The 10,795-nt window shown below is 37.3% G+C and overlaps 1 non-coding gene across 1 annotated transcript; it reads right to left on the bottom strand.

Annotated features, from left to right (window-relative positions):
• Positions 1–10,129: 10,129 nt before the first annotated feature.
• On the bottom strand, positions 10,130–10,260 carry LOC135274464 (U11 spliceosomal RNA). Its single transcript, XR_010342288.1, has one exon. It is a non-coding gene; the product is annotated as a U11 spliceosomal RNA (small nuclear RNA).
• Between the last annotated feature and the right edge of the window lie 535 nt (positions 10,261–10,795).

Here is a 10,795-nt window from a genome sequence, read left to right as displayed (position 1 = left end):
AGATCACTTTGGGAAATATAGACATTTTAACAATATTAATTCTTCCAATCCATAAACAAATGATATATTTCCATTATTTATGCCAACCTCAATTTCTCTCATCAACGTTTTAGTATTTTTAGTATATATAGATCTTCCGCTTCCTTGGTTACATTTACTACTATGTGTTTTATTTTAATTATTTTGATGCTTGAGATTTTTTCGGACAGTTCATTTTTATTATATGGAAATATTATTTATTTTTGTAGGTTGATTTTGTATTCTGCAATTTTACTGAATTTTTATATCCATTCTAATGGTTTTTTGATGGTGTATTCAGAATTTTCTATATGTAAGATTATGCCACTAGTAATCATGGACAATTTCAGTTCATACTTTCTATTCAAATATCTTTGGTTTATTTTTTTTGTCTAATTGCTCTGGCTAGAACTGTCAGTACTGTTGTAAACAGCAATGTCGAGAATGACTTTCTTGTCTTATTTCTGATATTAGAGGAAGAGCCTTCTAGTGTTCTTTGTTGAATATGATATTAGCTGTGGGCTTGTTACATATGGCCTTTATTGTGTTGAGGAACATTCTTTTTATATCCAATTGATTGAGAGTTTTTAATATGAAAAATGTTTCGTTTTGTCAAATGCTTTTCTGCATCTATTGTGATGATCATATAGTTTTTCTTTCATTCTGTTAATGTATGTGAATCACAAGTACTAATTTATGTATGTTAAACCAACCTTGCATCCCAGGGATAAATCCCACATAATCATGGTGAATAATCTTTTTAATATACTGTTGAATATTGTTTGCTATTTTTTGTTGAGGATTTTGTATCTCTCTTCACCTGTGGTATTGGCCTATACTTCTGTTATGGTGTCTTTGTATGGCTTTGGTATCAGGATGATGCTGACCTCATAAAACAAATTTGGCAGGATTTCCTCTATTTCAGTTTTTTGGAAGAATTTGAGAAGCACTGGTATTAATTCCTTAAATGCATTATAGAATTTAGCTGTGAAGCCATTTGATCCTGGATTTTTTGAAATGGAATATTTTAAATTACTTATTCAATATCTTTACCTTTTATTGGTCTGTTCGGATTTTCCATTTCTTTGTGATTCAGTCTTGGTAGGTTGTATATTTCTAGAAATTTATACTTTTCTTCTAGAAAATTGTCTAATTTGCAATAAACTTCCTTCTTAGCACTGCTTTTGCTGCATTCCATAGGTTTTGATATGTTGCATCTCCATTTTCATTTGTCTAGGAATATTTTGAATTTTCCCTTTAATTTCTTCTTTGACTCAATAGTTGCTCAGGAGCTTTATTTTTCATATATTTTCAATCTTCTTTGATTTCTTCTGTTATTAATTTATAGTTTTATAATATTGTAGTTAGAAAATATGTTGATATGATTTTGATCTTAAACTTGCCAATATTATCTATCCTGGAGAGTGTTCTGCATGCTTGAGAAGAATGTGTTTTCCATTACTGTTGGATAGAATTTTCTGTATATGTTGTTAGGTCCATTTGGTCTAACAGTGCAGTTCAAATTCACTGTTTTCTTCTTTATTTTCGGTCTGGATAATCTGCCTAATATTAAGAGTGGGGTATTGACATACCATGCTATTATTATGTAGGAGTCTAGATCTCCCTTCAGATCTCTTAAGGTTGGCTTTATATATTTATGTTCTTTGATGTTGGTTGCATATATATTTACAATTGTTATATTTTCTTGGTGTATTTTCCCCTTTGTCATTGTATAATGACTTTTTTTTTTACAGTTTTTGACCCAGTCAATTTTCTCTAAAATAAGTATAGGTACTCTCATTCTTTTATAATATTCATTTGTATGTAATGTGTTTTTTTTAGCCCTTCCCTCTCTTTTTTTTTTTTTTTTTTTTTTTTTTTGAGATGGAGTTTCACTCTTGTTGCCCAGGCTGGAGTGTAATGGCATGATCCTGGCTCACTGCAACCTCTGACTCCTGGGTTCAAGCTATTCTCTTGCCTCAGTTTCCCAAGTAGCTGGGATTACAGGCATGCACCACTACACCTGGCTAATTTTTTATTTTTTGTAGAGATGGAGTTTCTCCATGTTGGTCAGGCTGGTCTTGAACTCCTGACCTTAGGTGATCTGCCCACCTAAGCCCCCCAAAGTGTCTGGGATTACAGCCACTTCGCCCAGCCAGCCCTTCACTTTCAATCTGTGAATATCCTTTAATGTGAAATGAATCTCTTGTAGACAGCATATAGTTGGGTCTTATTTTTCATATTTATTCAGCTACCCTGCCTTTTGGTTGGGGAATTTAATACATTTATATTTAAAGTAATTATTCTTAGGTAATAACTTATTAATGACATTTTGTTCATTGTTTTCTGGCTGATTCGTAGATTATTTGTTCCTTTATTCACTTGCTTTCTTCCTTTGCAGTTTAATTGCTTTCTGTAGTAGTATGCTTTAGATTTTTTTGTTTGTATCTTTTGTGTGTCTATTATAGACTTTTGCTTTATGGTGACTTTCATAAAATATCTTGTACTTATGCTATTTTATGATGATAATAACTTAATTTTGATGGCATACACAAACTGTACACTTTGACTCCCTTTCCTCTCACATTTTATGTTTTTGTTCTCAGTTAAATCACATATTTCCCCTTCCCTCTGGTCAGTCTCTGGAGATTTATCTTCTTTTTGTTTTTCTTTTTGGAATATAATCCCTGTTTCTTAGATTTTCTTGACTCTCTATGTTGGTTTCTATGCATTAGATAATAAAACTACCTCTCTTAGTCTTGTCATACCTGCCTCATGTAAAAGAAGGATTTCACCAATCTCTTAGGCCAGAGATTTTTAGGCGCATTTCGACGTTTTGTGTCTCTCAAGATTACTGCCTCTGTTTTTGGTAGCCACCTGGACCTTATGATGTGCCACATCTGTTCAATACCCCAAGACTGATAAGGTAGCAATGAGATTCTCTAGATGTAGCTTGAAAGGTTGGGGTTGTTGAATGTGCATCTAATTCCTTCTGTCTTCTTAATAAAGTTAATAGGTGCAGCAAACCACCATGGCGCATGTATACCTATGTAACAAATTTGCACATTCTGCACATGTATCCAAGAACTTAAAGTAAAATTTAAATAAATAAATAAATAAAGCTGTGTGTGTAGGTTTACCTTCCACTGTCTTTGAACTGAGCTGGCGAGATGGTCCATGGCAAATGCCTCCACTCATGTTCAGGCTACAACCTCTGATCCTTGCAAAATTGTGCTGAGAGTGGGACAACTGTATGCATACTCTTTGTTTTCTGGGACCTAGAACCACTCAAAAATGTAAAGTCTCATCAACTCCCAGAGCTATTTTGCTAAGGAGACAGTCCTTCTGGTGGGAGCTATAGACAACATGGTGGCACTTGATGCATGGCCAGATTCCTTCCAGGAAGCACGGATAGGTCACTGGGGTGAGCTGAAGGGAAGACTTGTAAAGTGACAAGCTCTGCTCTGGCTGTCAGAGGGCTATAGCTTATTTTCCTCGTTAGCTTCTGAAACAAGTTTGTTAGAAGCCAGGCCATCGAGTAGCCACTGGAAGTGTATACCATAAGCCCCTTTCAGAGCAAAAGTACAGCTGTACATTTCCACCTTTTTCCTGCACTGCTCTAGAGTGTATAGGTGTTTTCTTGCTGTTTAAGGGTGCCTTATGTTCTGTGATCTAGGGAGACTCATGTATGCTTAGTTCTTTACATTTCCAGAGCTTAGTTTTTGGATGGAGTCCTTGGAGGTAGCTGTAAAAGTTGGGACACTCAGTGCAAGGCATAAATCCCTTCTAAGGAGAAACAGAAAGCTGCATTTTTAGAGCGCCTTCTTTGTATTGCTCCTGGGAGATGAAGCCCCTGGAAGTGCTTATGTGCCCATATAAAACTGCCATTTTTTTCTGTAGTTTAAAGACACTCACATATACTTAGTCCCCTCTGCTCTGGGAGCTAGGAGGCTTAGGATGCAGTCCCTCAGGTTGAAGCTGTAAAAGTTGGGGTGCTTTTGATGTATGAACAAACTCCTTCTGGTAGGTATTAAGAGACCTGGAGTTATTGCTGGGATGAACTGTGGAGAGCGCTTTGGAAGTACAGATCTTCTCCTTAGGCTGCCGGAGGGCTATTACTTGTCTGTCCCTTTAATTTCTTGATGCAACTTAGTCAGTAGCCAGTCTTGCCAAGCAGCACTGGAATACTATGCATTAAACCTCTTCCAGGGAGACATAAGGGCTGCATTCTTTAAGCCCCTTCTCTGCATCACTTCTGGTGGATGAAGCCCTTGGCAGTGCCTGCATACCCATATAAAAGAACCCACTTTTTTCCTGTGGTCTAGAGAGACTCTCATGTGTCTAATTCTCCTCCAAAAGCTAGTGAATTAAGAACCAAACCTTGGGAACCTTAGAGTTGGAGCACTGTCTGTGAGGCCCAAATTCTCTCCCCACTCAGGGAGATGCCGAGTACTGGGGATTCTTTTTCTAATTTTATGGTGTAGCGCCCAGGATGGAGTCTAAGCCTGAATGTGCCTCAGCCTTTCCAGCCTGTGCAATGTGGATGTTTTCTCAGTATCCCAGTGGGTAGAAATCTCTCTGCTGGTCTCTGACACTCTCCCAGAGGAAACTGATTCATAAATAATTGTTTATTTGGCGCATTTGTGGGTGGCGGAAGAGTCAGGAGCTTTCTATTCTGCCATGTTGCTGACGTCACTCCACTTGTCAGTCACTTTCAAAGGATGTTCTTTTGGTGAGCTCATCCTTTCAAAAAAGTGGAAAAAAAACCCCACAATGAAACAAGCTTGATGTTAATAACAGAGAGATAGTGCTCTTTTCCTGCATTACTTTGTATGCAGAAGCTCCAGAAATAGATTTTATCTGTCAAAAAAGCAAAACAGCAAAGGGGAAAAATGGTTTACCCTCAGACTGACAAGATCAAATCAGTGATGCCATGTTATGGAATTACTAGCCCATAAATGTACTGTCAGAAAGATGCTTTAAACTGTTAATACTGCCAATTTCCCTTACAAAGGTCACCTTTCTTAACACTTAAAGTAGAAGGTCATTTACTTACTTCCATAGTTTCTCCAACTATTTTCAACTAACAAAACTTTATGTTCCCACATAATAATTCAAAGTAGAGTGGCTTTCAACGTTTCAATGGTGAACACCTGCAAAAGTAAACAATAGTATAAAATAATACTCTCTCTTTTTTTCTTCTTTGCCTCCTTTTCCTATCCTTCTCGTCTTTCTCCTTCTCCTCTTTCTTTATTTTTATTCTTCCTTCTCTTTTTATGCTCTATTTCTCCTCTCTTTTTCCTCCCCCAATTCCTCCTATTTTTTATCTATCTTTTTGCCTTGATGTTTTTCTAAGAATGCAGTTTCTATTGGGTATATGAGAGATTGAGACCGATATGGCGGTATCCCTTCAAGTGTGCTGTTAATGGTCTAGGTTTTATTTATGTGACAAGTTTGGTTTTACTCCACCTCATATAGAGTTGTAGTTTTCATGACTGTGCTCAGTGTATTCAGGATTAAGTACTCTATTATAAATAATTTATGTTTTCAACAATCATGGTATAAAGACCTGAGAAAATCTTTGTTTAGTCTTTGTATGATCAAAGATAAAATGTTATTAAGAGATGGTTGTTTACTTGCACACTAACGATGCCTCAGATTTCCCAAAAGTTACTGTGGTTGGGCCCTTAGATAGTAATGTTTTATGTAAAATCTTAGAGGAAATGGAATGATGAATGGAGAGAAAATGATCAATTCCCAAGGTGTAAAGTGGCACATTGGCATGAAGTTGGTGCAAGTAATGAATAAAGGCAGAGAAGGGGTCTTCTTCAGCAGGCACAGCCAAATCACAGGTTTTCTCCCACGCCATGGGGCAAGATTTAGGGTTTCTCTTGCTCTCTGGCTAAACTAGCACCTTCTCCTCTTTGAATGTAGTCCTCTTAATGACAAAGAATTTTTATAAAAATTATAAATACTGGTTTATGTTTTGTGCTATACATTTTTATTCTAATTTACTGTTGTCTTTTTAAAAATATGGCACTGGCCTTTAATATCTCCACTAACCACCAATTTGTCAATTCTTGGAGCTGGGATGAGGGGTAACAAGTTCTTCTAAGACAATCAGGGAATTCCTGACTCCTGCCATTTTTAGTGTCTCGTTCTGAGAGAGATCCTTGGGTTTTCTCTTCTTCCACCAGCACGGGGATTAAAAATTCAGGTTTGAATGGAAAATATCAGGTTCTTAAAATGAATGTAGTCACCTACAGACAATTGTATTGAGTTTAATATTGCATACTAAGGTGTGTATGTGTTGCATGTTTGTTTACATGCACACATACTCGATTGTGTGTTCAATGGAGAACTCTATGTAACAGTCACTGTACTATTAGGTTAGTGGCTACTCAGTAAATTTCTAAAGGGGATTAAATGGATTAATACCTGAAAAGCACTTATTATGGTGCCTAGCCATAGTAATGCTTATTATTGTTATTATAGAGGAGGAAACAGAATACCAGAGAAGTTAAATAACTGGCCACAACTAGTGGCTGTGTCATATAGCCACTAATTGCTGGAGTCTATTTTTGAACCCAGGCAGTCTGACTCAAGACATTTTCTACTGAGCCACTGTTTCATAGTAAAATATTTATAATACTTAGAGGAGAAAGAAACCCTATGTGCACACTAGTAAGCAAAGGCCAATAGTGGGTACATGGGTTCTATTATGTATTCTTGCATATTATATTCTATGTATTATTATACTGATATGCTAAACTTCCATTTACACATTTTTAGTGCAATTATTGGCTATCTTGTATTTCTGGTTTAGAAGGAGTAAAATTCTCCCCAGTGGATCTCTTAATAGCAGGTGATATAGTCAATGCAAAATGGGACATAAGGAGAATTTAGTAATTTGAACAGAAGCTTGATGCCAAGATGAGGTAATACCCAGGGTGAAGAACAAACTGGAAAGAGAGCAACATGCTGAGGTTAAGAGTATGTGTGGGCTATCTTGAATCAGTCTGTTTGAATTCTAACGCTACCTATGCCATTTTCTAGCACTGCGATTTTTGTCATCTTACTTAACTGTTCTTTACTTTAATTGCCTTACTGGTAACGTGAAGGATAGTATTTACTTCATGGATTTATTGTGATGATTAAGTGAGTTAATAGACATAACATACTTAAATTACCTGGTGCATAGTAAACACTCAATTTAATGATAATCATAAAATATTCTGTCATGTTTCCATTACATGTCTTTAGATAGTTTTGGATTACATGTGGGAAACATATATGGAAAAAGTTTCCAATCAAATCACCATGTAAAGTGTGTGTTATGGTAAAGTACCTTGTGAGTGTAAGGATACTGTAAATTGGGCTGGACAATGGAAGTCGAGAAGCCAGCTGAATGTGAAACATCATTGACTATACATCCAGCAAGTTGGTTTCTAGGGGCGACCATGAATTCCAGGAGCTGCTCAAGGTGAAAAACTACAAATAAACAAGTCTTGCCCAAGGCACAAGAGCTGCACATTACCAAAGGGCTTGGCAAGGAAGGAAATCATAGTTGCCAATGTTCTGTCTCCTAAAATAGTCTTACCAGGAACATTATTGCTTATCTGGAGATGATCACATATCCAGAGGCTGCTCTCGAAACTCCTGCTGATCTCTTGGTAGTTAGAGATGAAATCTTGCATTATAGTTTTCATCTTTACCAGTCTCCATGATAATTAAGGTAAATTTTATTAAAAATCTTTTAAACCAATCTTTGATTACATTGGATGGCTTCTCCTGTCGTTAGTTTTATTAATAAAGTGGAGGTCAACTGTGTTGCCTATGTCAGAATCACAATGATGTATACATAACATCCCTCATTAAGCTTTTTAGAAATGCATCTTTTCTGGTCTGACCAAAGCCTGATGAATTCAAATTTCTAGAAGGGAAAGTCTGGCCTTGAGTGTTCTGAAAGTGTTCTGTGGATGATTTGATGCCACACCATTGCCATGGCTATAAATGCTTTACCCTGCCTTGACATTTTATTCCTTGTAGAAAGAAGCAGGTGAACACAATCTGGTAAGTCTCAATTGAGTTTGAGAAACTTCTTCAATGTTTTAGTGCCAGAAGATTGAATCTTCTTGAGTTGACTGGAAGCAGGACAATTTATGAGTGAACCTGATCCTATTGTTTTGATTTATGGCACCATTATGGACACTTGGCCGTTTCGCTTGATTGTCTGACCTCCAGTGACTGCTAAGGACCTTGGAAAGTGGGTAGGCATTGCTAGGGATCCGTTGGAGTGCTGAGTCAGAAGCCACCATTTACCCTTCTCAGACAGCTCCTCCATTCCAAGCAGACTGACACCTGGCAAGATGTTTATCTTCTTTAAGTTTCAGCTTTAACATTTCCACATTGGGACCATGCTTGCCTCAGAGGGGTGGTTGTAAGAACTAAATGAGAGAAAATATGGGATGCACACAATTTAACACATAGTAGGTGGTAAACAATATTAGTTCCCCCTTTCTTCTTTACCTCCTTCATATCTCTCTTATGCTCTCTCTTTATTACTAAACATAGTGTGTAGGAGTCACTAACTCCCCTAACTAACCAATTAATGGTAGTTCCCAAGTGCCAAAGTATCTGAATTCATTATCAGTGTAGATCTGGCATTTTCTTTCTCATGCAACTCACAGTTCATTTGCATATTTCTTATCCCTTAAAGGTTTAGAAACATTTGGTTGAAAACTACACAGCTATTGTAAGGACTTCCCATGAATTAGTTCAAATTTCTGAGTTCATTTCTTTGTGGTTCCCTTGTATTCTTAGGGTTGTTTGGGTTCTGTCAGCTCCAGCCATCAGCCCCTTGCTGGCTTCCATGAGAAACTACCAAGACAGCACTATGTTAATTTTATAGCTTTAAGAAGACTTGTGCGATAAAGAGAGAGATGAGAGGTTGCATTGTGATTGCTCTCCCTGTGACCATCCTCCTTCAGAGCCTTTCCCCGACAGCCTTCTCCTCTCCACAACCTCCACAACCTGTGTTCCCCAAACCTGCCTAATCTCTCAGGGAGAAACACAGTCCAACGTTCTTGACTGAACGTCTTGATACACTTGTGTTCTTGAAAATGCCATGTCTTGCATTGACTAAAGGGCAAACTCTAATAAATGCACCTGAACCAGAAGCCTCTTGAGCCCTTTCATTTCTACAAAATATAAACATAATTTGAAAGATTATTAGTGGCTGTGAAAATGTAGAATAACCACTGTGCAAATCTGCTTGAATGCAACCCCTGCCCTTTTGGGTCCATCAGCTTTTCTGTTTGCTGCTTATTACACTGAGAAAGCAGCGGAGATACTCATGCCTCATTGGTCAACCAAGAGTTAGTTTTCTTGTTTTTAATGCTGTATTAAATTGGAAAACTAGTAATGCTAAATAGTCCCTCCCCACATATGACCCTCTTTCTGCATGTAAATGACTTTCAAGATTGCATTCTATCATTGTTGTCAGTCTAATTTCATTCACATTTGAGATTTTTCAGTGAGGTAGGTTAATCTTCAAAGAAGGAATGGGGTAGATATGACTTTCATTTCTGAAGTTACAAGTTTTTCATAAAAATTATTTATATTTTTGAGGGGTATGAAAATTAAAGAAGTCTGAGCTGGTTCCCCCTTCTTCTTTCCTAATGCACTTTCCCTTCTCCATCTTTCCTATTTACTCATTTACTTAAGCACATTAATGCCGGTATCCAAGAGAGACTCAACTTCCTCAGGTTCATATCCCATCTCTGCTTCACATTAGTTACATAACTTTGAGCAAGTCATCCCTGCCTTTAATGTAGTTTTCTCATTTAGCAAATAAGAATACTACATTTTGCCTGTATGGGGTTAGATGGCTACTTGGCCCAACCTATTTATTCCTTTCCTTTAGAGTAACTGAGCTCCAGATTCTTAGTTTTATTTTGTACTGAAATAACGGCTATATTTCCTGGCTTCCCTTGCAGTAACATGTGACTATGTGATCAAATTCTGGACAGTGGAATATAAGAAGTGGTATATTCCACTTAGAATATGTGTCTTTTACTTTTTCTTTAATTAATTAATTTATTTAAAAAGTAAGAACCCTGGGACAAACAATCACCAGCTTCCCAAATAAAAAAAAATATGCTTCCAAAATCTGCATGTTGATTCTGTTTGAAGAGAAATAGAATTGCCTTATGTGTGCCACTCATGACAGAAGCTCTTGGATTTGTCTTTAAAGGTAGTGGAAATGTGCCTGTTCTTTCCTGCTCCCTTCTCTGCTGACTGGATGTGGGGGCTAAAGAGAAATCATCTATGTGGAACTTCAGTGAAAGGAGGTCATGGTGGTTGAACTGGTTCAGTGTTCCACGGTGTTAACCTAAGCTTTTCCTCTGTTGTTGCTCATCCATGCACAGACATCACAGTGCCAGGTTTTTTCTTTGTCATATTCAACAATTGTTGAGATTGTCTTTTGCTTACTTTTAAAATTCTTCTCACTTCACTGAATTTGAGAGCAATCTGACTTGTTCACTACTGTATTCAAAGCACCTAAACAGTAGTTGCAACATAATAGATGCAAAATACTGGTTGAATGAATGAATAAATGAGTGGTGAATGACCAACAACTAGTTCAGGGGATTTCTAGCGCGGTGGGTCAGTGGCAGACAGTGACAGGAAGATGCTATGTCCTGTTGGGTGGCATGAAAGAGCCTCCATGGACAGTGTTACCTAGCGGAGTGATGGTTGTCACTGTCAGGGACAG

The sequence above is a fragment of the Aotus nancymaae genome, unplaced genomic scaffold (genome assembly GCF_030222135.1).
Source record: "Aotus nancymaae isolate 86718 unplaced genomic scaffold, 86718_ANA_hifiasm-v0.15.2.pri h1tg000011l, whole genome shotgun sequence".
Taxonomy (NCBI): domain Eukaryota; kingdom Metazoa; phylum Chordata; class Mammalia; order Primates; family Aotidae; genus Aotus; species Aotus nancymaae.
The sequence above is the reverse complement of the archived record's forward strand: the minus strand, read 5'-3'. Positions and strand labels throughout refer to the sequence as shown.